General features: G+C 40.4%; 1 protein-coding gene across 3 annotated transcripts in view; it reads left to right on the top strand.

Annotated features, from left to right (window-relative positions):
- Positions 1–3,272: 3,272 nt before the first annotated feature.
- CKAP5 (cytoskeleton associated protein 5) overlaps positions 3,273–26,529 on the top strand; it is a 102,537-nt gene continuing 79,280 nt past the window's right edge. The window contains exon 1 of one of the 3 annotated variants that reach the window (XM_035012719.1): positions 3,273–3,354. The gene's annotated coding sequence lies outside the window, so the exon portion shown is untranslated. Of the gene's footprint in view, positions 3,355–25,624; positions 25,812–25,897; positions 26,072–26,529 lie in introns of those variants that run through there. The other 2 variants (XM_035012720.1, XM_035012721.1) reach the window with 2 other exon arrangements.

Here is a 26,529-nt window from a genome sequence, read left to right as displayed (position 1 = left end):
GAAACTCGCGGCTAACTCCTTCGCTTTCAAGTCTTTGCTTAAAGGTAACCTCCTTAATGAAACCTACTCTGATCATCCTTTATAAAATTAATGTCTTTCTAACTCTACCTCCCGATCTCTTTTACTGTATTCTTTTTTCTTTTCCCATTGCACATATTGTCTAAAAACGTACTATATAATTTATTTATGTGTTGATCGTCTATGCTTGTTCACTATAACATGAGTACCATAAAAGAGGTATTTGTGTGTGTGTGTGTGTGTGTGTGTGTGTCTGTTTTGTGCACTGGTTATCCCAAGTGCCTAGAAGAGACCCTGCACATATTAGGTGCTCAATAAATATTTGTTGAATGAATGAACAAATAAATGAATGGAATCAGACATCCAATGCCCACCTGCTAGCAGGGCTACACATAAGCCATATAAGACAAAAAGGAATTTGCCATCTTGTTCTAAAGCTCTCCAGGATCCAGACTCCATACATCCTTTATTGAGCAAATTCCAGTTTACCATCACATTCTCCTTATAAATGTAATCTTCAATTTATTTCCCATAATATTTAAATAAAGTAAACATGCCAATGACCAATGACTTAAGAAGACTATTTCTATATGTTCCTAACCCATTTCTCAAAGGTTACTGTGACCTTTTTGCTCTGCTTGGTTCTTCTCTCCTTCCCCTAACCTGTGGATCTGTCCTCATGCCCTATCTTTTCGCTTCCCACTCTCCTACTCTGTGGTCTCATCCACTGCTACAATTTCACCTTTTCTACACCTGTATCACTTGAGTCCTCATTTTTTCTCATAGTTCTCACCCTGTATTTACTAGACCTACTTAGAGATTGTGCTTGAATGTCTCATTGGTACCTAAAAGTAAACAGGGCTAAAACTAAATTCCTTGCCTTCCTCCTGAGACTGGCTTCTCCTGACTTTCTACTTCCATTTGGGCAATCACTGCCTCCCAATCCCTAGGCTCAAAGCCTGGCACGCTCTTTGACTCATTTCCGTAAATGGGCCCCACCCTCACTTTTGCACCAAGACAGTTGCCAAATCCTTCACGCTCTTGAATCTGTTCTCAGCATTTCCACTGCTATCACCTCATTGCAGACTCCTAACTGGGCTTCCAACCCAGTTAGGGTTGGGTTCTAATCTAACCCATTTTAGACACTCAAGCTAATTAGTTTTCCTAAAGTGCAATTCTGAATTTGTTGCTCTCTGGCTCAGAAACCTTTGATAGCTCCCCATCACCTACTTAAAGTACAAATTCCTTACCTTGGTATTCAAGCCCCTCCTAGAATGTTCCTTTCTCTATCTTGTATCCCACTACTTCCCAACATGTGCCCTGTTCTAAAATTAAACTCACATGTTTAATTCCCTACATATAATGTACTTTCTTATTTCTGTGCCCTTGCTCCTACTTGTCTCACTACTAGACATTCTCCCTGCTACTTCTTTTAAAAAAATTAACATGTGAATGGCAAAAAATTCATTTCCCTCCCTACCCACTCCCCTTGTTAAATAATTTCTTGAAATTCCAGGAATGTTCTAACCATTTTCAGGCATGCACACAAATACATATGCATTTATAACCATATACAATAAAATTATTCCATATATGCTTTTCTGTAACTTGCCTTTTTTTCAGTAAAATAAAATTTGTGCACTTTTTCTACACCAGCACATACAGATTAACCACATTCTTTTTAACAGTTGCATAGTGTTCTATTGAGTAGATATGCTGTACTATATAACAAGTTACCTATGAATGGACATGTAATTTCTAGGGCACGGGGTTTTTTTGTTTGTGGGTTTTTTCCCCTATCTTAACAGTAAATATCTTTGGGTATATTTTTCTTTGCATAATTGCACAGATCTGTAGGACAAATTCCTAACAGTGGCATTATTGGGCCAGAGATTATACACATTTTATGGTATTTTTTAAGATTTTATTTTTAAGTAATCTCTACACCCCATGTGGGGCTGGAACTCACATCTCAGAGATTAAGAGTTGTACGCTCTTCTGACTGAGCCAGCTAGGTGTCCCACATTTTACATTTTAATAACTGTGAAATCATCCTAAAAGTTTGCACCAATTACAGTCTTACCAACAGTGAGTTTGAATGTCTGTTTCTCAAAAAATGTTGGCCAACCAACGGTTGTCAAACTTTTTCATCTTTACCAATTTGATAGATTAAAAAATAATCATTTTATTACTTTTACCCATCCCTTCTCCATCTTTTAGTCTGTTGGTAATTACATATCTTTGAAATCCCATTTTAAAAGTCCATCCCTTTCACAGATCGTCCCTTACAAATTTCTTCCTTTGCTAAGCATCTACAGTTTTTCTTTTACCTAGGTCTCATGCTGCTTTGAATTTTAGTGATTAGACTATATGTTTTATTCTTCTGACCACTGTGTTTGCAAATTTCTTGGAAAGACCTGATCTTATTTATAGAAACAGAATTTAGAGCTAAACAAGACTTTTCTTTTTTTTAAGATTTTATTTTTAAGTAATCTCTACACCCAAGGTGGGGCTGGAAGAGATCAAGAGTTGCAAACTCCATTGCCTGGGTCAGCCGGACACCACACCCCACCCCCTCTTTTTTAAAAGATTTTATTTTCAGAGCTAAACAAGACTTTTAGAAATCATATTAACCAAGCCTGTCGTTTCTATAAATAACAGGAGTATTAAGCATTTGCAGAATGCTTACTGTTCAAAGGCCTTTCCTAGACCTTAAATTAGTTATACTAAATCCTCACGTTAAGCTTACAAGAGAAACATGGTTATCCTGGTTTGAGGAAACTAAGCTACAAATGATTTACTGAGGAAAGTGGTTTACTTAGAGCGGGTCCAAGACCAGAATCCAGCATCCTGGCTCCATTCATTGCTCCTTCTACGATATCCCAGCTGCTTCTCCTTTCCCTCACGCACTTAGCTGCACAATCAATATTTGGTGAATGAAATGACTTTTTAAAAAAATTGCCAGGTGTTGACAGTAGCTTGAATAGCCAAAATTAAATAAAGGAAACATGCTGGTGGCCGGGGATGCACAGCTCTCTACACATCTTTCGCCCTTCTTTGGGGGTCGGGGGGGCGGAAAGCGCTGTCGGCAGCTTTTGCTACAGCGACCCTGTCCCCACCCGATCAGGCCGCGCCGGGTCCGAAGAAAGCACGGCTGCGCGCGGCCCCTTTAAAGCTGCGGGCGGCGCGTGCCCACAGGCCTTTCAAATGGGCCAATAAACGGGCGATGGGCGGTCCGCCGAGAGCCAATAAACAACGAGGACACTGCGGGGTGTGCGGCGGCCCAAGCGGTTTCAAACGGCTTAGAGCAGGCCCCTCGGTTCTGACCCGGCGGAGGTGAGTGGCCGGTGGGCCCGACCCACCCACCTAGGCCCTCGGGTCCTGGCGTCGCGCGCGCCGGGTTGCCTTGAACTCCGGGCGGGGGGCCTCCGCGACGCGCCCCTCCTTCGCCGCACGAACCCGGCGGTCTGAGGCGGCGAAGCGGGGCGGAGGCCGGGGGACGCGCGGCTGGGAGGGCGGGGGGCGTGGGCGCTCGTGTGCGGCCGAGGCCGCGATCCGGCTGACTCGAGCGCGCCGCGGCGGGGCGCGGGCCGCAGCGTCGGGGGGATGCTGGCGGCGCAGGGCCGCGCCTGGCGGCTGTGGGTGTTCCGGGGCTGGGGCGGGGGCCCTGCGAGCGGGCCCTGCTACGGTGCCCCTCGCGTAATTGTCAAATGAATGAATGAGTGAATAAGAACCTAGGAGGGCTGTTGTGGTTGTGAAGGGCCCGGTCATCTCGGAGCGTGACAAGGACTGCGGTACCGGGGCCTGCCCGCGCACCTGTGTCCCTGCCGGCTTGCTGCGGTTTTAACAATTCCGATCATAACCGCTCCGCCCTCACGCCAGTCTTTCTCTATCAAAAGGTGTCAGTAGAGTTCAGGTATCTTTCCAGCCCTGAAGGTTTGGCGGACCTTTGCGGTAGCCACCAGTGCAGGTTAGCTTGAGCAGGCCTGCTTCTTTAAGGTTCGGTAAGCTAGATTTTTTACTTTTTAGCCCTTACCACTCTTGGGCTGTTGAGATAGCTACCCTGCAATCGTGGTAACTGTCAGGCAGGATTTAAATGCATCCTGTTTTGCTTCTGGGGTAGAAAATGGTGAAAGCGATGTTGCCAGAGTGGCTACTGTGTGTTAGAAAATATATTCGTGTTGATGAATCCTAACAATGAGTTTTTCATTCAGCATCAATAGAGGGTAAAGTGGTTTTTGCAGAACTTGCCCCAAATTTATGCTTGGCTCTAATTCTCAAGGGGAACTAAGGCATCAAATCTTGGCCCAGAAATGCTGCCTGTCTTATTTTATGCGTAATTATAGTAATTGAAAACTCATTTTTAGAGAGGTGAACTCCTTCTTTCTCCATTTTCATCACCCTGAAAAGTCCTTCTTTGACCTAAAGAGCCAATATATTAAGCTAACAAATTTTTGAAACTTTTTAAGAAGTCTAAAAGATTTGGACTTTCTGAAGTGACTGGATAAACTGTAATGTTGTTTTAATAAAATTTAATGATACAGAGGTGAAATCAATTTATTTTGCCAGCATAAATTAAACTTAGTCATCCGTGAGAAAAAGATCTTACACAAGTTTTCTAAGTCTGCTCGCTGGAGCACTGGCAAGTAGGGTTTCCCATAACAATATACCTTATACTTTATTACTTTCAACGTTTTGATCATCAGCTTTGAATTATGAACAGTAGTATAGCCTACAACTGACAGCTCAATTTTAGCAGCAGAGCTTTTTCTTTTATTTATTTTTTAATTAAAAACAATTTTTTTAAAGATTTTATTACTTATTAGAGAGCATGAGTGGGGGGGGGGACAGTGGGAGAGGGAGAAACAGGCTCCCTGCTGAGCAGGGAGTCTGATGCGGGACTCCATCCCAAGACCCCGAGATCATGACTGAGTCAAAGGCAGATGGTTAACCGACTGAGCCACCCAGGCGCCCTGTAGCAGAGCTTTTTAATTGCAGTAAATTTGAATACCTTAATATTATGAACACTGTTCTAGATTTTGAGGAGGCAATTAGAAATAATAAAAACATCTTTAACAAGGCCTTAGGATATTGTTTAAAATCTTGATGTGGAATGAAAACTTTTTTCTTTATTTTGAAGTAAAACCAGGCTCTCTTAGGCTTCTTGACTCAATGGAGTCTCATTCATTCATTCAACACAGACTGAGGTTGATGCCTACTGTGTGTTAATCACTGTTCTAGATTCTGGGAATATACCAGTGAACCAGAAAAAGACAAAGCTCCTGACCTAAGGGAGTTTGACAGTTTTATCTCTCAAACAATTTGCTACACTCAAACAGTTTGCTATCTATAATCCCTCTGGCCCAGCTCTGGTCCTTGAAAAAAATAATACTCAAATACTTTATTAGCAGTAGCTAACATTTATTGAATAGTCACGGGGTGCCACATTTTATCTTTTTTAATCCTCACAGCTTTTTACAGATGAGAAACTGAGTCTTCGAAAGGTTATGCAACTTATTCAAGATCATACAACTAATAGAATCTGAATTTGAACCCAAGTTAGTCTTTCTTCAGGGCCTTTGCTTTTAACCTGTGGTTGTACTATATGAAGTAATGAGGTCTGTTAAGGAGAATTCAGGAGCACTTTCTCGGTAGAATACTTCCCCTCCCTTTTTTCTTAATACTTCTAGCAGAGCCATGAGAAAATATGATAGGCATGGTAGTTTTTAGAGGGAAGATGGGGCGGTTCAAAATACATTATTTACTGGACAGCTGTGACTTTGGGGGAGATACTGGGGGAGCATAAAAGTGAGATCTTGATCTAATTACCATTGAAGGATTCCTGGTGAGCAATGTTGGGAGTGGTTTGAGATTCCTAAATGACTTTTGTATTTTTACCTCTGAAGTTCACTTATCTCATTCCTATCAGGGCGGTTGCCTTGTTTACATGAGATATCTCAAGCATGTTAAACTTACTCTTTTTGGCCTTTACATTTGTTGTTCTCTTTGTATACCAGCTCTGCTTAGGTCTCAACTCAAATGTCATCTTAAAGAGACATTTTTTATGCTTCCAATTAGAGTAGCCTTCTTGGCCACTTTTGCCTCACTTTCCTTTTTTATTCACTTCATAGCATTTATCACTATCCAATAGGTCATTTATTGTTTGGTTGTGTATTGTCTGATTTTCTCACAGAAAAAGAACGCAGAGCACAGATTTTTTTTCCTTCTTCTACCTTTGAGGTTACTTCAATGCTCACACAATGCTTGGAACAAAAAAGGTAGTCAAAAAATATTTGTTGAACAAAGTTGGCCAAAACTGTCATAGTCTTTATGTGATAAAGTGATAAAAACAGTAAGTATGTAACTAAAGCTGGCTGTGTTACTGTGTTTTTGGATGTGAGCCTTATCTCAACAGACTAATTTGGAAAGTCTTAAACTAAGAAAACTGGAAAAATGGTAGTTTTATGTTTGTGTCAACTGGGAGGGAAGGTAGATTTGGCTTCCCCACTCCTGCCTTTGTTGTTGTTGTTATTATTTATTTTTCAAGATTTTATTTTATTAAGTAGGCTCCATGCCCAGTGTGGGGATCGAACTCACAGCCCTGAGATCAAGATTACATGCTCTACCGACTAAGCCAGCCAGGCGCCCCCCTCATCATCATTTATTTATTTATTTATTTGAGGGAAAGAGAGACAGGGCATATGTGCACGCTCACATGCGAGTGGTGGGGGACAGAGAAAGAATCCTAAGCAGGCTCCACACTCAGTGCGGAGCTTGCTGGGGCCTGTCATGGGGCTCCATCTCATGACCCTGAGATCATGAGCTGAGCCGAAATCAAGAGTTGGATGCTTAACCAACTGAGCCACCCAGGTGCCCCTGTTTTTTGTTTTGTTTTGTTTTTTTAATTTAAAAAACTTTCTATGGAAGTTTTTAGGGGTATTGGTTAAGTATATTTTAGGGTATCCCACTCCTGGAATTTATCTGATGTTTTTCTCATGATTAGACTGGGGTTATGGTTTTTGGGGATGATGATGACAGAGAGAAAGTGCCATTTTCATCATATCATGTAAAGGATACATACTATCAGCATGATTTATGACTGTTGATACTGACTTTGATCACCTGGCTGAGGTAATGTTTGTCAGGTTACTCCTCTATAAAGTTAATTTTTTCCCCCCATTCCATACTGTCCTCTTTGGAAAGAAGTAACTATGTTGCCTACATTTAAGGAATGAAGAGTTATGCTCCCTGTTCTTTGGGGTGGAGTATCTGCATAACTTATTTGGAATTCTTCTGCATGGGAAATTTGTCTTTCTTTCCTCATTTGTTAATTTACTCAAGTATTATATTAGTATGGAATGAAGGATATCTGTTTTATACTTTGAGTTATATTCCAATACTACTTTTTTTTATTGCTCAGATTGTTCCAGCTTTGTCCATTGGGAGCTCTTTCATTTGGCTCCTGTGCCCCCTTTAACATACTGACATCAGTGTGTATGTGTGTGTGTGTGTTTAATAATTATTTTTTAACACTCCCTTACTTTCTGGCACTACAAGATGATCCAGGCTCATCTCGTATATCTCTTGTCACAGTGCTAAAAATCAGCTATTTTTCCAAGGAGCTCTGCTTCCTTTTATTGGAGAATGATATAAGAAACCCAAGATTTGGGCATTAAGTATTCTCATTGCTGCTTTCTTTCTTTCTTTCTTTTTTTTTTTTTTTTTTAAGATTTTATTTATTTATTTGAGAGAGAGAGCACAAGCTGGGTAAAGAGCAGAGGGAGAAGCAGACTCTCTGCTGAGCGGGAAGCCCGATGTAGGACTCGATCCTGGGCCTCCAGGATCGTGACCTGAGCCGAAGGCAGATGCTTAACTGACTGAGCCACCCAGGCGCCCTCATTGCTGCTTTCTTTTAAGCCCTCTCAACTAATGGAGCAGAGTTAGTTTTATACTAACTCTTGTATATAGACCTGTCTGTAAATATTTCTGTGTGTAATCATCTCTAACTATATTTATTAAGTTAAACATGAGTTCTTACTGGTATCTCCAATTCTAGTCCATTATCACATAGACCATTCTAGCCTTCTCCCCTTGCTGATCTGTGAATTTCCATGTCAACAGTAGAAACCTGGCTTCCACTATCCATTTACTTAATTGTTCAATTCCAGTAAACATATATAGCAGCATCAGAGTTGTTAACCCGTACTCTCATGGGAAACCACTTTATCAACAGAGTACAGTGCTTATGTACAGTTCCTTGTGCAGTTATTTTGTGTAATGTCCCTTCTTTTGAGTTTATCTAATATTTTTCTCATTATTAGACAAGAGTTACATGTTTTTGGAAAGAATGCCACAGAATACCGTCATTTCATATCAGGGGATATGTGACATCGACATGATATCACTGATGATGTTGATCTTTTTTTTTTTTTTTTAAAGATTTTATTTATTTATTTGAGAAAGAGAGAGAATGAGAGAGAGCACATGAGAGGGGGGAGGGTCAGAGGGAGAAGCAGACTCCCCGCCGAGCAGGGAGCCCGATGCGGGACTCCATCCAGGGACTCCATCCAGGGACTCCAGGATCATGACCTGAGCCGAAGGCAGTCGCTCAACCAACTGAGCCCCCTGATGATGTTGATCTTGATCACTTAGTTAAGGTAGTGTTTGCCATGTTAATATGTGAGGTTACTATTTTTCCTTTTCTATATTGATTCTTTAGAAGTGAATCACTCTGTCTAGCCCACCCTCAAAGTGGTGGAGGGCTTAAGTACCACTTAAGAGTATCTACATTTATTATTTAGAATTTGGGAAGGAAGATTTGTCTCTTCTCCCCCATTCATTTCTTTATTCAACCATTTATCTATCAGTATATCTATTTTGTACTTTTAGTTATAATCTGATTCTGTTACTTATTTTTTTGCTCAGTTGTTCCAGCTTTGACCATTGGGAGATCTTTCATGTTGGCTCCTGTGTCCCTTTGACATGTCTCCGTCCTTTTTTTCTTTTTCAGCATTTCCTTACTTTCTAGTACTATAAGCTGCCCCAGACACATCTTTTATTTTCCCTGGCCCAACCCTAGAATCAGCCAGTTCTCCAAGGAGCCTTGGTTCCTTTTACTGGACAGTGATTTATAGAAACCAAGATCTGGGTGCTCCGTGTGCTCATTGCTGGGAGTGTCATTATTTCTAGGCCCTCTCAGTGGACAGAGCTAAGTAATATATGTATGTATGCTAACTCATGTATATGCATATACATAAAATTGTTTCTGTATCTTTCTGTATATTAAAGTAAATATGAATACATACAGTTCTTTCCAACTTTCAGAGGAAGCTTAGGTCCCAAACAGATGTCTTCTTTGTAACTTGCTTTTTACTGAGATCTAACTTTTCCCCCCAATTAACACTTTTTAAGTGCCACAGAAAACATTGCTTTTCATGACCTGGTAACAGCAGTGGTTGACCTGGGATGTGATCTTTGTTTAGATGCATTCAAAGCATAAATTCTGACTCAGCTGGAATGGTCATATATTTTTGGCATAGATACAGTGTCAGATAAGCCATGGTGACCTCATGTCTCTTGACCTTGTCTCTTCAAACATGATTTTTGTTATTTTATTAAGAGATAAGAGACCTACTTCTTTGATCTCTTAATTATATTTTTTAGAGATTTGTTATTAAATGATTTTTAGATCCTTTCTATAAAGATGAGAAAAAAATTGAGTAGTTTCAAGAATTTCTTGAAATGAAATTCATTTGTTTAATGTAGATGTGTTTTTGCTTTTGTTTTTTCTTTTCATTTTTCAATCATAAGACTTGAAGTAGCATACTTCATCTGAAAGTCAGCTACCAGGAAGTAAACCAAAAAAGGCTTTTCAGCAGCCTAAGTAGGTATCACAAATTTTATTGGCCTCCCTCAAGTAGATCCTGTTCTCTCTTAGGCACAGTTTCAGCTTGCTTGGTTCTTTAAATCAAGAGCTAAAACTTAAAAAGGCAGCACTGTTACAAGCTAACTAAAAGTGTTAGCTTGATCAAAAGGGTTGAGAAGAAAAGCTAAAATGTTAAAACATTAAAATTCAAAAAAGCTATAGAACCATTTAGATTTGGTACAAGTGTCCCTCATAACTCTGTGGCAGTAGGGGATTATCCTGAAAAGTTTAAATGATTATTAGTATACTTTATTTAAGAAGACTGGGAGGCTTAGGTATTTTCTTAGATTTATATGAAAAAAAAAGTTACATAAAATTGTTGTTCCAAGGATTTGACTTCTCCTATTTGGCTACTTTGGCTGTCTAGAACATCTTATTCCCTAATCTTTTTTTTTTTTTTTTTTTAATTTACAGTATTGTTTTTTTGTTTTTGTTTTTTTAAGATATTTATTTATTTGACACAGAGAGACACAGCGAGAGAGGGAACACAAGCAGGGGGAGTGGGAGAGGGAGAAGCAGGCTTTCCGCTGAGCAGGGAGCCCGATACAGGACTCGATCCCAGGACCCTGGGATCGTGACCTGAGCCGAAGTCAGACGCTTAACTGACTGAGCCACCCAGGCGCCCCACAGTGGTTTTTTTTTAAATAATCATTTTATGTCCTTATCCACTTGTAGTATGAAGTCCCTCATTTGTAGATTTCAAGAATCTTTTTCAGTACTGTTATTTCACATTTTTCTTTCGGTCTTTTTTTATGTACATTCTTAAAAAAAAAAGTCTCACGAGGGGCGCCTGGGTGGCACAGTCAGTTAAGCATCCAGCACTTGGTTTTGGCTCAGGTCGTGATCTCAGGGTTCTGAGATTGAGCCCCACATGGGGCTCTGTACTCAGTGGGGAGACTGCTTGGGATTCTCTTTCCCTCTCCCTCTGCCTCTCCCCTCCCACTCGCGCGTGCTCTCTCTCTCTCTCTCAAATAAATAAATGATTCTTAAAAAAAAAAAAAGTCTCATGAGGGGCGCCTGACTGGCTCAGTTGGTAGAGCATGTGACTCTTGATCTTGGGGTTGTGAGCTTGAGCCCCATGTTGGGTATGGAGATTACTTAAAAATAAAATCTTAAAAAAAAAAAAAGTCTCATGAAAGGCTCCTAGTCTAGAACTAGTATGAGTGCTTCATTTGGGAGGAGAGACCAAATCTCATATCAGAAATCTCCGTGCAGTAAATAAAACTTTTTTTACGCTTCTGAGGACTACTTATTTTGAGCAATGTTTAATATGGGGGAGATCCCTCCAGACAAAATATGGACAGTCCCTTTGAGTATCATAAAATGGCATTTACTTTTTTTTTTTTTTTAAAGATTTTATTTATTTATGTGACAGAGAGAGACACAGCGAGAGAGAGAACACAAGCAGGGGGAGTAGGAGAGGGAGAAGCAGGCTTCCCGCAGAGCAGGGAGCCCAATGTGGGACTCGATCCCAGGACCCTGGGATCATGACCTGAGCCGAAGGCAGACGCCTAACGACTGAGCCACCCAGGCGCCCCAAATGGCATTTACTTTTTTAATTAATAGCAAATCTGCTTCCTATAGGATAAAAAGGAATAGATTATCTGTACACCCAAAGAAGCAGTTTGTTTTAAACCAGAGGAGACTTGCCTTTCTTGGTCCTAAGAGTGCTGTGCTAACTTAGGTAACTTAGGCCTTTCTTGGACCAGAGGACTAAAATACGGGTTAAAGTCTGAACTGAATCTAGAATCCCTGAATGACTGGGATGATGCTTATAGCAACATAATAATGGTAACTACCATGCTTGAGTGTTTGGTAGTTGCCAGGCAGTCTGCAGTACTCCTTCCTTACATAAAGTCACTGGGTTTGTATAATATGGCCCTTTTTAGTCCCTGTTTGGCTACTTGAGTTACAATTCTGTTCTTTACTTTTGCTTAGCTCTTTTGGACTTTCACACACAAGCCTTAACATTCTCTATTATTCCCACTCATTATGCCTTTGCCTGACTAATCCCTATTAATTTCCTTTAATTCTCAGCCTTAATTACAGGCATACCTCAGAGATACTGCAGGTTCAGTTACAGACCACTGAATAAAACGAATAGCACAGTAAAGTGAGTCAATTAAATTTTTTTTGGTTTCCCAGTGCATATAAAAATTATGTTTACACTACACTGTAGTCTGTTAAGTATGCAATAACATTATGTCTAAAAAAAAATGTGTATACCTTCATTAAAATATATTTTGGGGGACACCTGGGTGGGCTCAGTCAGTTGAGCATCTGCCTTCGGCTCAGGTCCTGGGATCAAGCCCTGCGTCGGGCTCCCTGCTCAGAGGGGAGCCGGCTTGTCCCTCTCCCTCTGCTGCTCCTCCTGCTTGTGCTCTGTCTCTCTCTCTTAAATAAATAAATAAAAATCTTAAAAAAAAATAATAAATAGGGGCTCCTGGGTGGCTCAGTCGTTGGGCATCTGCCTTTGGCTCAGGTCATGATCCCGGGGTCCTGGGATTGAGCCCCGCATCGGGCTCCCTGCTCAGTGGGAAGCCTGCTTCTCCCTCTTCCACTCCCCCTGCTTGTGTTCCCTCTCGCTGTCTCTCTCTCTCTGTCAAATAAATAAATAAAATCTTTTAAAAATAATAATAAATAAAGTAAAATATATTGTGAGGCGCCTGGGTGGCTCAGTCAGTTAAGCGTCTGACTCTTGATTTTGGCTCAGGTCATGATCTCAGGGGTCGTGAGATTGAGTGCCACGTCAGGCTCTGTGCTGGGCATGGAGCCTGCTTAAGATCCCCATCCCTCTTGCTTGTGCATGCTTGCTCTCTCTCAAAAAAAAAAAAAAAAAAGATATAGATATACACACATCATGTATATATAAATGCTAACCATCACCTGAGCTTTGAGCAGTTTGTATTCTTTTTGCTGGTAGAAGGTCTTGCCTTGATGTTGATGGCTGCTGGTGGCTGCTGAAGGTGGGAGTGGCTGTAGCAATTTGTTAAAATAGGACACCAGTGATGGGTATTAAAGAGGGCAGGTACTGCATGGAGCACTGGGTGTTACACGCAAACAATGAATCATGGAACACTACATCAAAAACTAATGATGTAATGTACGGTGATTAACATAATAAAAAAAAATAAGACACCAGTGAAGTTTGCTGCATCAGTGGACTCTTCCTTTCACAATTTCTCTGTAGTATGTGATGCTGTCTGATCGCATTTACCCATAGTAGAACTTCTTTCAAAATTGGAGTCATCCTCTCAAATCCTGCTGCTGCTTTTTTTTTAAAAAAAGATTTTATTTGTCAGAACACAGCAGGGGTGAGGGGCAGGCAGAGGGAGAAGCAGGTTCCATGCTGAGCAAGGACCCTGGGATCATGACCTGAGCCGAAGGCAGATGCTTAACCGGCTGAGCCACCCAGGCGTTCCCCTGCTGCTGCCTTATCAACTAAGTTTATGTGACATTTCAAATCTTGTGTTGTCATTTCAATAGTCTTCACAGCATCTTCACCAGGAGTAGATTCTATCTCAAGAAACCACTTTCTTTGCATATCCATAAGCAGCAGTTCCTCATCCATTAAAGTTTTATCATGAGATTGCAACAATTCAGTCACATCTTTAGGCTCCACTTCAGATTCTAGTTCTCTTGCTTTTTCCACCACATCTGCAATTACTTCCTCCACTGAAGTCTATAACCCCTCAAAGTCCTCCACGAGAGTTGGAATCAGCTTCTTCCATACTCCTGTTAATGTTGATATTTTGGCCTCTTCCCATAAATCATGAATGTTCTTAATGGCATTTAGAATGGTGAATCCTTTCCAGATGGTTTTCAGTTTACTTTGCCCAGGACCATCAGAGGAATCTCTGTGGCAGTTACAGTCTTATGGAATGTATTTTATAAATAATAAGGTTTAAAAGTCAGAGTCACTCCTTGATCCGTGGGCTGCAGAATGAATGTTGCGTTCGCAGGCGTGAAAACAACATTAATCTTCCACATCTCCATCAGAGCTCAACTTGGGTGACTAGGTGCATTGTCAATGGGCAGTAATATTTTGAAGATTTTATTTATTTATTTGACAGAGAGAGCACAAGTAGGCAGAGAGAAAGAGAGAAGCAGGCTCCCTGCTGAACAGAGAGCCTGATGCAGAGCTCGATCCCAGCACCCTGGGATCGAAGGCAGATGCTTAACTGAGCAACTCAGGCGCCCCTGAGCAGTAATATTTTGAAATGAATGTTTTGGGGTTTTTTTCTGAGCAGTATGTCTCAACAGTGGGCTTAAAATATTCAGTAAACTGTGTTTTAAACAGATATGCTGTCATCCAGGCTTCGTTTGGTTTATAAAGCACAGGCAGAGTAGATTTAGCATAATTCTTAAGGGCCCTAGTATTTTCAGAATGGTAAATATACATTGGCTTTAACTTAAAGTCACCTGCTACATTAGCCCCTAACAGGAGAGTCAGCCTGTCCTTTGAAGCCAGGCATTGATTTCTCTCTAGCTATGAAAGCCATATAGAAGGCTTCATTCTCACTGGAAATCTGTTGTTTAGTGAGGCTACCTTCATTGATATCTTAGCTAGATCTTTTGGATAACTTGCTGCAGCTTCTTCATCAGCACTTGCTGCTTCACTTTGCACTTTGATGTTACAGAGATTACTGTCCTTAAGCCTCATGAACCACCCTCTGCTGGCTTCAGACTTTTCTGCAGGTTTACCTCTCTTCTGTCTTCATAGCATTAATTGAAGAGACTCAGGGCCTTGCTCTCAATTAGGCTTTGGCTTAAGAGAATGTTGTAGCTGGTTTAATCTTGTATCCAGACACTTAAAACTTTCTTCGTATCAGCAGTAAGGCTGTACCATTTCTGCATTCACTAGCATACCACTTTTAATTTTTTTTCAAGAATTTTTCCTTTGCATTCACAACTTGGCTAATTGGTGTAAGAGGTCTAGCTTTTGGGTTATCTTGGCTTTGGACATGCCTTCCCCACTAAGCTTAATCATTTCTAGCTTTTGATTTAAAGTGAGGAACGTGGGACACCTGGCTGGCTCAGTCAGTAGAGCATGCAGCTCTTGATCTCAGGGTTGTGAGTTTGAGCCCCACATTGGGCATACTTAAAAAATAAATAAGTAAAGTATTAAAGTGAGAAACATGCAAACCTTTTTTTCACTTAACATTTAGAGGTCATTGTAGGGTTGTTAATTGGCCTAATTTCAATATTGTTTTGTCTCAGAGAGCAGGGAGGCCTCAGGAGAGAGGGAGAATAGGGAGGCTTGAAAGGCTAGTGGGTGGAGCAGTCAGAACCCAACAGCCTTTATCCATTAAGTTTGCTGTCTTGTATGGGTATGGTTCATGGTGCCCCAAAACAATTACAAAAGTAACATCAAAGATCACCAATCAAAAAAAAAAAAAAAAAGATTACTGATCACAGATACAGATCACCATAACAAATAAAATAATAATGAAAAATGTCCATGTCCAAAATGTGACACAAAGTGAGTAAATGCTATTGGGAAAATGGTGCCCATTGACTTTTTGATGCAGGGTTGTCACAAACCTTCAATTTGTAAAAACCACAATATCTGGAAAGTGCAATAAAGTGAGGTATGCCAGTATCAGTTTCTCGGGGAGACCTTCCCTGACCCCTGAGTCTAGATTAGGTGCCTCATAGTAGCAGGCCCCTGACCCCTGGGCTACTATATTGTACAACCTATACTTAGCACGTAGCTGAATGCCTAACAGAGTAACCTCACGTGATCCAACAAGCAAATGTACTTGTGGGGCAGGGGGATAACATGGATGTTGGGATTCTTAACATGTATAAGGCAAAATCTCATTTAAATTTTACAACATTTCGTTGAATTACCTTAGGCAAGTTGCTTAATCTCCATGCCTCAGTTTCCTTGTCTGTGAAATGGAGGTGATAATATCAACTTCAGAGTTATAAGAATTTAAATGAGTCCGTACGTGTGAAGTGCTTAGAATAGTGCCTGGCACATAGGGAATGCTCCAGAAGTGTGTATTAAATAAAGAACCACATGATGATCGTACTGTTAGGACAGATGATGAAACTGAGGCTCAGCTAGAGTGTGACAAAGCAAGTTTTAGGACTCAGATCTATCTCCAGAGCCCACGATGACAGGTTTAGATTGAATTTAATCTTGACTGGAGCTCTCTACAATCAGACTTATTGCAAACAACTGTTCTACTGCCATGGCTTTGCCAAAGTCAAAGATTCTAAAATTAAAATTACCCTCTTTCAATGATTTTATAATAAAAAATGGATAACTAAGAAAACAGTGGCAAAACTTTTAAAATTTCAAAATCTGTTGCTGAGTGATTTCTCACTTTGAAAAGGGGCTTATTTCAGAATTCCATTAAATATATCCTATTTTTCTGACATGTTTGAAATACACATTCAACATACAAAATTTTATTTATAAATAACTCAAGGAACACATTTATTATGTATTTAAGACTTCTATGGTTTGATGAAATGGTGCTATTTTAGAAGTTATGTTAGAGTTCGAAGCACTCTGCTAGATGCTGGGGTAATAAATAAGATTCAGTTTCTTCTTTCAAAGGAGATATGGTGCCCAAAAAATGTTAAGGGGGAGAAGTGAGGCTTAGCTTATGGAATGAGTATAGACAGAACTAGCTTCAAGATTCCAAGCTGGAATTTTAAAGTTTTAGAGCTTTTAAAAACATTGAAGCTTGTTTTGTTTTTCGTTTTTTTTTTTTTTTAAGAAAGGAAGGCCAAGAGGGTTCCTGGGTGGTTCAGTTGATTAAGTGTCCAATTCTTGGTTTTGGCTCAGGTCATGATCCGGGGCCGTGGGATCGAGCCCCATACTCAGTCCCTCTCCCTACCGCTCTGCTCTGACCCACCCCCCCTTAAATAAATAAATAAAATCTTTAAAAAAAAAAAAAAAAGGCTAGGTATTAAAGTGAAAAAGTAAAAGTTCTTTAGCCAGCCCCTTAGACACACTTCTTAGAAGTAGCCATTGTTAACAGATTTCTTTGGATCCTTCCAGAAAATTTGTATGTGATTTCAAACGTGTACAAAGTTGTATTCGTTTTCTATGGCTTCTGTAACAAATTACCACAAATTTGGTGGCTTTAAACAACAGAAATTTGCTCTCTCACGGTTCTGGAAGCCAGAAGTCCAACACAATTTAGGTCAGTCTTATGGGGGCTAAAACCAAGGCAGGGCCATGTTCCTCCCAGACACTCTCTCAGGAAGAATCCCTTCCTTGCCTCTTCTGGTGGCTGTTGGCATTCCTTAGTTTGTGTCAGATCACTTCAGCCTCTTCTAATTTTGCTCTTTTCTGCCTTTATGTGTCCTTCTCTGTGTGTGTTAAATTTCCCTCTCTTTCCCTGTTAGAAGGATATATGTGATTGCATTTAGGGCCTGTTAACATAATCCAGGATAATCTCCCCATTTCAAGATCCTTTATTTAATCACATCTACAAAGACCCTTTTTCCAAATAAAGTGACATTTACAGGCTCTAGGGATTAAAATCTAGTGTCTTTGGGGGTAGTTATCAGCCTACTACCAATGTGTACGTCCCCCATATGGTTTTACTAAACACAAAAGTTAGATTTCATGTACTGTCTTCCAGTTTTCTTTTTAAAACTTAGTATTTCTTCCACATTAATATTTAAATATTTACTTTAGTCTTCATCATCTTTTTTTAAATAGTTACAGAGCAGTTTACTGAATGGATGAATGTCTCACTTTTTAAAAGTTCTAAAAATACACAACACACAAAACTTACTATTTTTTTTTAAAGATTTTGTTTATTTATTTATTTGACAGAGAGAGGCACAATGAGAAAGGGAACACAAACAGGGGCAGTGGGAGAGGGAGAAGCAGGCTCTCCGCTGAGCAGGGAGCCATTGCGGGGCTCGATCCTAGGACCTTGGGATCATGACCTGAGCTGAAGGCAGACGCTTAACGACTGAGCCATCCAGGTGTCCCTAATTTTAAATTAAGTACATTCACGTTGTTGTGAAACATCTCCAGAACTTTTTTTCATCTTGAAAATCTGAGTCTGTACATTCTCTTTCCCCCTTCTCGCAGCCTCTGATAACCATCATTCTACTTTTTTCTGTGAATTTTACTAGTTTAGATACCTCATATAAGTGGAATCATACAGTATTTGTCTTTTTGTGACTGGTTTATTTCATTTAGTGTAATGTTCTCAGAGTTCATCCATATTGTAGCATGTAACAGGATTTCCTTCCTTTTTAATGTTTGTATTCCATTGTATGTATATACTACATTTTGTTTATCCATTCATTCTTTTTTTTTTTGAGAGAGAGAATGAGAGACAGAGAGCATGAGAGGGAGGAGGGTCAGAGGGAGAAGCAGACTCCCTGCCGAGCAGGGAGCCCGATGCGGGACTCGATCCCGGGACTCTAGGATCATGACCTGAGCTGAAGGCAGTCACTTAACCAACTGAACCACCCAGGCACCCCGCATTCATTCTTCAGTAGACATTTGTGTTGCTTCTACTTCTTGGGTATTGTGAATATTGCTGCTTTGAATATGGGTGTATAAATCTTTTTGAGACCCCACTTTTAATTTTTTTGGATATGTGTATGTATGTATGTACATATGCATAGACATACTCAGAAGTGGGATTGCTGGATCACATAGTAATGTGGTATTCTATTTTTAATTTTTTTTTTTAAAGATTTTATTTTATTTCACAGAGCAAGAGAGCACAAGAATGGGGAGCAGCAGAGGGAGTGGGAGAAGCAGGTACCCTGCTGAGCAGGGAGCCCGATATGGAGCTCCATCCCAGGACCCTGGGATCATGACCTGAGCCGAAGGCAGATGCTTAACCAACTGAGCCACCCAGGCGTCCCATTTTTAATTTTTTGACCAGAGTATCGTTTTCCATAGCAGTTGAACCATTTTACAGTCCTACCAATGGTGTGCAAGGGTTCCTATTTCTCTACATTCTTGCCAGTATTTATTTTAGTTTTTTTAATATAGTAATCATCTTAATGGGTGTGAGTTGATAATCTCATGGTAGTTTTGATTTGTGTTTTTTTTCTTTTTTTTTTTAAAGAGAGCATGCAGGCTTGCTGCAGGGGGGGGGGGGGGCAGAGGGAGAGGAAGAGAGAATCTTAAGCAGGCTCCACACTGGGTGTGGGGCTTGATCTCATGATTCTGAGATCATGGCTTGAGCAGAAATCAAGAGTTGGTCGCTTACCCGACTTAGCCATCTAGGCAACCCTCTTTTTATTTTATTATTATTATTATTATTTTTATTTTTTTGGAGAGCATGCAGGAGTGGAGGAGGGGGGAGGGGCAAAGGGAGAGGAAGAGAGAGAAATCCCAAGCAGGCTCCATGCCCAGTGCGGAGCTGCAAGTGGGGTTTGAGCTCACAATCCTGAGATCATGACCTGAGCCAAAATCAAGAGTTGGATGCTTACCTGATTGAGCCACTCAGGCACCCCTCAATTTGTAGTTTTCTGATGATTAGTGATGTTGAGCATTTGTATATCAGACTTGGAGAACTGTCTATTTAGGTCTTTTGCCCATTTTTTTTCGGTGGATTATTTGGGTTGTTGTACAAGTTTTTTATATCTTCTGGATATTAACCCCTTATCAGATACATGATTTGCAGGTATTTTTTTCCATTCTGTAGGTTGCCTTTTTTTTTTTTTTTACACTGGGCGTGGAGCCCAATGCTGGTCTTGAACTCATGACCCTGAGATCAAGAGTTGGTTGCTTAATTGACTGAGCCACCCAGGCACCCCTGTTGGTTTTTTACCCTGTTGTGTCAGCACTCGATCGCAGGACCCTGGGATCATGACCTGAGCCCAAGGCAGACACTCAACCTACTGAGCCACCCAGGCACCCTGGCTAAAACTTTCAATACAATCTTGAATAGGAATGTCTAGAACAGCCATCCTTGCCTTGTTTCTGATCTTAGAGGAAAAGCTTTCAGTCATTCACCATTGAGTATGATGTTAGCTATGGGCTTCTCATAATGGCCTTTATTATGTTGAGGTAGTTTTCTGATATTCCTAGTTTGAGTGTTTTTATCACTGAGGATGTTAAATCTTGGCAAATGCTTTTTATTGTATCAGTTGAGATGAGGGTGTGGTTTTTGTTCTTTTGTAATGAGTTATGGTATACTATATTGGTTGATTTTGGTATGTTAAACCATTCTTGCATTCCAGGAATAAATTCCACTTGGACATGGTGTATAATCTTTTTAATGTGCTGTTGGATTCAGTTTGGTAGTATTTTGAAGATTTTTGCATCAGTATTTATCAGCGATATTGGTCTGTAGTTTTCTTACAGTGGCTTTGGCTTTCATATCAGGGTAATTCTGGCCTAATAGAATGAGTTTGGAAGTGTTTCTTCAATTTTTTGGAAGAGTTTCAGGAGAATTGGTGTTAATTCTTCTTTAAATGTTTGGTAGAATTCTCCAGTGAAGCTGTCTGTCCTGGACTTTTAATGTATCACTTTTAAATCCCCTTTAAGTGATAGTTGATAGTAGAATGTTCAGCTGGGTATGGTGCCCTGAGTAGAACCATGGGAATGCCTGCTCTGAATGTGACATTGACTTCTTGGTGCCACAGATTGTGCTTAGATGTGACTAGATGACTCAGAAACTCTCCTTCCCCATTCTTTGCATATGGAGAAGTAAATACAGTTCATATTTCAGACTTACTGAATCAGTGTTTACCTTTACCACATTACTTTCTTTGCCAGGCATAAGAGACATATGATTGTGTTTTTTGAGCGGTTTGTGTGAATTCCTTCTTTTTGTCCTGGGGAGATAATCTATTCTACCAGAGTGAGAGTACCTGGAAAAGCTCTCTCCTCTCTTAAAAAAACCCCACCCTTCCTCCTTAAAAAAAAAATTAAAAGAGAGTGCCTGGAAAAGGAAAATGATGGTAGAACCTATATGCATGCAAACTGGTTTCAGATTATCACTACAGCTGATACCATTCCTTTGTAGTAATTTAACCAAGGGCTGAAGAGAATGAGGTGATGAGATTTTGCCACTGAAGTAGAAGAATTTTCCAAACATTTAACATTAGCTGCAGATGTTGTACTACTGGAGAACTTGGAATTGCAAGCGTGCTGTTTATCATATATAAATAGTGGTTGTGGAGCACGGTCTCATAAAATTTCAGAGGTGGGAGAGCTGTTGATACAAACTCCTTGTTTTATTCATGACAACACTAAAGCCACCAAATATTCAATGACTTCCCTAAGGTTTCACAACTAGTTAATGGTAGAACAGGGATTTGGAGATAAACATTTTCTTCTTTCCAGCCTGGTGCTCCTCTCAGATTGGGGAAAAAAAAAAAGTGCCTTCCTACACTTCTGCCTGAACACTTGTAGTGTGTAACTTTTTAAATTATAAAATCCTACTAGCGAGAGGCAGAGCTTTTTTTCTTTTTTTTATATTTATTTTTTTAAAAGATTTTATTTATTTATTTGAGAGAGAGAGAGCATGAGAGGGGGGAGGGTCGGGAGGGTCAGAGGGAGAAGCAGACTCCCTGCCGAGCAGGGAGCCCGATGCGGGACTCGATCCCGGGACTCCAGGATCATGACCTGAGCCGAAGGCAGTCGCTTAACCAACTGAGCCACCCAGGCGCCCCTTTCTTTTATTTTTAAACTCATGGAATACTTAATATATTTTAAATAAATTATGTTATAAATTTAATATCCTCGTACTTTTTTTCATTTTTATTTTTTAGAGGTGGGGGAGGGGCAGAGGGAGAGGGGGAGAGAGAATCTTAAGCAGGCTCCATGCCCAGCACAGAGCCCAACACAGGGCTCAATCTCACGACCTTGAGATCATGACCTGAGACCAAGAGTCAGACACTTAACTACCTGAGCCACCCCGGTGCCCCTTGCACTTTTCTTTTAAATTTAACCACAAACATATATATTCCTAAACAGTATATTGTTTGGGTTTATGTAATTATATTGTATATTCTTTAGTACTAGCTATTTTTTTCTCAGCATGGTTTGCGAAATTCATCTGTGTTTTTGCTAATAGTTGTCTCCATTTGTTTTCACTGCTCTATAGTATCTTTTCTGTGAATATAAGACAGCTTGTTTATCCATTCTCCTGTCAATGGATATTTTAATTGAAATATAATTTACATACCATAAAATTTATCCTTTTAACGGGTACATACAATTCAGTGGCTTTTTAGCATATTCACATAGTTGTGCAGCCATCACCACTGTCTAATTCCAGAACATTTTCATCACCCCAGAAAGAGACTTCATACCCATTAGCAGTCATTCCTCATTCCCCCTTTCTCTTTCTACCCACCCCAGCCCGTGGCAACCACTATTCTACTTTCTGTCCGTGTGGATTTGTCTGACCTGCGCATTTCATACAGTCAGACTCATCCACCATATGGCCTTTTGTGCCTGGCTTCTTTCACTCAGAGGCATGATGTGTTCGAGGTTAACCCATGTTGTAGGATATATGGCTATTTCAGTCCTTTTTACGGCTGAGTGATATTCCATTGTATGGATATATCACATTTTGTTTACCCTTTTATCAATTGGTGGATTTCTGGGTTGTTTCCCCTTTGGGGCTCTTATGACTAATGCTGCTGTTAACATTTATGTACCAGTTTCTGTGTGGACATAATGCTCAATTCTCGGGAATGGGCTGTTAATACAAATATTTTCCAAAATGGATGTACCAGTTTCTTCATGCTCACCAACAGTGTATAAAAATTCCAGACCCCCTTTTTAAACGATTTTTTTGTAATAGTGGACAAAGTATTTATGTAAGTTTTAAAATATTTTCTTGAAACTTCTTGCTTCCTAATCAAGAGAATTATACATTTGATAAAGATGTTTAATATGATTTGTTATGTAGAGAGATTGTTGATGCTATGGATAAACTCACCTGAATGTTGGAAAACCAGTTCCGCTGACAGATATATAATATATGCTTTGGTTTGTTCAGTTTACCAGGAGTACTTTTTGTTTAGCCTTATAGCTTGTTGATCCAGATAAAATGACCAGATTTGACTACTCTTGGATGGGATTAGAAAGAGTAATTTTCATTGATACTTCTTCTTGAAAGTGTTATAAAGTAGCATTTAAGATTCATAGCAAATGATCAATGACTGGTTTGTAAATGGAAGAGTACGTTACAAACCATTAACACTAAATTGCGGAAAGAAGTGGCTTTAATTCATAGGTGTAAAAATACAGAGCCATACTAGAAATTAGTACCAAGTAATAAGCCAGTTACACTTGAACTCTCAGACATTGCTGGTGGAGGAGGAATGCAAAATGGTTCATATAGCCACTTTGGAAAACAGTTTGGCAGTTACTTATAAAATTAAACATACACTTAACCATACCACCCAGCATTCCCACTCCTGGGTATTTGCCTAACAGAATTGAAAACTTACGTTCATACAAAAATCTATAGCAGTGTTTTTCATAATTGTTAAAAGCTAGAAACAACCCACATGTCCTATAACTGGTAACATGGAAGAACAAAATGTGTTAGATGATACAATGAAATATTACTCAGCAAAAAAGAGGAACAAATTACTGATCTGTGCAACAACATGGATGATTTCAATTGTATTATAAGTGAAAAAAGACTGCATACTGTATGATTTTTTTTTTTTAATATGACATTGTGCAAAACACAAAATTGTAGACACAGCATGCTGATCAGTGGTTGGGGGGAGGAGTGGGGGATGTTGACTACAAAGGAACACCAGGGAAAATTTTGGGCTGATGGAGATGTTCTCAATTATGGTGATGGATTCTCTGTGTCTGCCAAAATCATAGAACTATGTAGTAAAAAGAGTGAGTTTTACTATATGTAAGTTATACCTTAATAAACCTTACTCAGAAGCTCTCAGCTTAGGGAATCTCTCCTGTTCTATATATAATATTTACTAAATTATTTCCTAAACAGTTTCCACATTGCCATGTTAAGTAGAAGACTACTAATTGGTAATTTGTTGAATTATGAAGGTTTTACATGTCCAGTTTAGTCTCTTTATGGTATAGTAAAGAAAAAAGCAATAGCCTAAATAAGATGGGCTATGTTTAGACTGTTATTGGGTAAAATATTTAAGAGCTATTCAGGAATATTTACCTGTGCATTTGGGACAAAAGATACAAATCCCTATAATAACAGTCTTGAGCTCTGATGTCTGAGACCTAGCTGTACAATCAGTGGATTTTTTTTTCCTCTAAATTTTTAATTCACTAACAAGCACAGCACTGGGTATTATCCATTTGTGTGTGTGCATGCACATATATATTCACTGTGCTATGCTTATTGACAGTTATCTAGACTCCTATGTCAAAGAAAGTGTTGATCCTAATTTTTGTGATAAATATTTATTATTAAGTATTCATTTTGTATCATACTGGGAGAAAAGGATGATTAGGGTACATTCTAGCCGTTGCCCTTGAGGTGCTCACAATCTAATGGGGAGGCTGATCTGCATTATCCTCAATAGTGTGATATGCTTCATGGGGATAAAATGAAAGGTCTTAATTACCTAATTCAGAAGTATCATTCATAGTTAAATGCACTTTAAAATGAGGTTTTCTTGGCAGTTCAAAATCACACTATTTCTAATCTGAATCCATTTCTCCCTGGCAGCCTGATCCTAGAATTCTCTAAGATCTTATGAGACTTTGTAACCTTGATCTGTTGCCTAGTCAACAGAGCAGTCTTCATGCCTGTCCTATGGAATCTTTATTTCCACTTGAACCCATGTTTGAGATGGAGGGTGTTAGGGCACTTATAAATGGTCTTTTGCTTCACCAAATTGATTCCCATACTTGTCTGGTGGTAGTTTAAGGCTTTAATAAGATGTGTTTATTCATCTAGATTAGATGGAAGAATATAGGCTTGGTAAACACGTAAATCTCTTTCCTGATGGTATGAGACACAAAATGCAGTCAAACCTTGTAAACTGAGATTGAGGAAAAATTCCTCCTATGAAAAGAAAATTAAAACTCATTAACAACCTATGGAGAGATCAGAGACCATTACTTAACTCCCTGAGATAATGTTTCTACTACAGTTTTCTCAAGAACTCTTCATATTAAATTGGATGGCTGCACATCACAACTGTATTTGCATTCAGGATTTCTTTATCTACATAGACATGTGAATTCTTGGTCAGTTTTTGAATTCTTGTGCCAGTTCTTGGCACATTTTGCTCGCAAGAATGAGAATGTTTTCCATTTCACTTCCTATTACCTTCCTACCCATCTTCTATCATTGTCTGGGATTTCTCTTGTTGTAGAGAAGGAAGGCTGTGAAAAGGGTGAGGTAAAGCAATGCAGGCTGCCAGAATTCCTTTCTGGGCCTTTCAGTTACCATTTGAAGAACAGTAACTGCTCAAATTTATGGAATAAGCAGCTTACATAATGAGGGCTATCTATTTACCCTGATGCTTGGGCTATTGCCTGCAGCAATTTTTTTTTTCATCCCTGGGGGAGGGATTAGGATTGTGGTAGTAGGAACTGGTCATCTCCTTTGTTTCTGGAACATTGCCTGTGTTGCTACCAAAGAAGAGGCCCACCCTGCCGGGGTGGAGCCTTCCTAGTTGGTCCTTCATTTGCCTCCTGCCTTGGAAACCCTGTGGGCTGGAAGCAGCACCCTGAGTCCTCAGACCTCTGGGCGAAGGTGCGGCCCCTTTAAGTCTTCAGTGTGTGCGGGGAGGGGGACGAGGTGGGGCGGGCACTCTGACAGCGAGCTCTGGGCCCCGCCCCCGGAGGAGGCGTTTCCCAGCGGCCCTTCGCACCAATGCCGCCGCGGCCCGCCGGGTATTCCTGCTGATTCCGCTCGGACCGTAGGGCCCCCAGACCTCTCCCTGCTCGGGGAGCGTAAGTGTCAAACTGCGGGCGAGGGTCAAGCATCCTGTGCCCATGCCGGAAGTCCTGGTGGACTGTGCAGGAGACTTTCCTGGCCTATCAGAGGCTTAGGCTGCGAAAGAGCGTAAACAATGCCGGCTGCAGTGAGCTAAAGCCTGGGGCATCTGCTCTACTTCTGGGTGGTGACAGCAGCCCTAGGGTGCTTGTTTGGATATGCAGTGGTTGAGCGGTGTCCACGACCCAGCTTTGCCCCAGCCTGGTTCCTACTTGGGGTGAGGAGAGGATTGCTTTTACCCGAGTATATATAACCCCACTGAGCTGGATGGGTGGAGCTGGATCTCGTGTCCTGGGCCTTGGGTCCTTCGCCTGGGATTTGGAGACCTGGGTAGTTTAGGGATGAGTAAGCATTAGATTTTCAGCTACCATGGTACTGTTGAGCAGTAACTGTGGAAGTTGACCTAATTCACAGCCGGGTTTAGCTTTCCATCTCCCCAGAGGCCTGTGTTGGTGTGGGTCGCCCTTTTGGAGACATTAACAGTGATCGTTACTAGGGAGAGTCTAGTTAATCTTCTGTCCTGCTGATATGAATAGCAGGGTGTGTAAGAGACAGCTCAGACACCCTCTTTACTCTTCTCCTTCAGAAGGAATTTGTGAGAGGCCATCATCCCAGGACTAGGACAGCAAGCACACCCAAGTTTGCCGAGATAACCTGCTAGAGAAGCAGTTCAGA

Source organism: Mirounga leonina, unplaced genomic scaffold, assembly GCF_011800145.1.
Source record: "Mirounga leonina isolate KUSES-001 unplaced genomic scaffold, KU_Mleo_1.0 Mir_166, whole genome shotgun sequence".
NCBI lineage: Eukaryota > Metazoa > Chordata > Mammalia > Carnivora > Phocidae > Mirounga > Mirounga leonina.
This window is presented reverse-complemented; position numbering and strand designations above follow the sequence as displayed.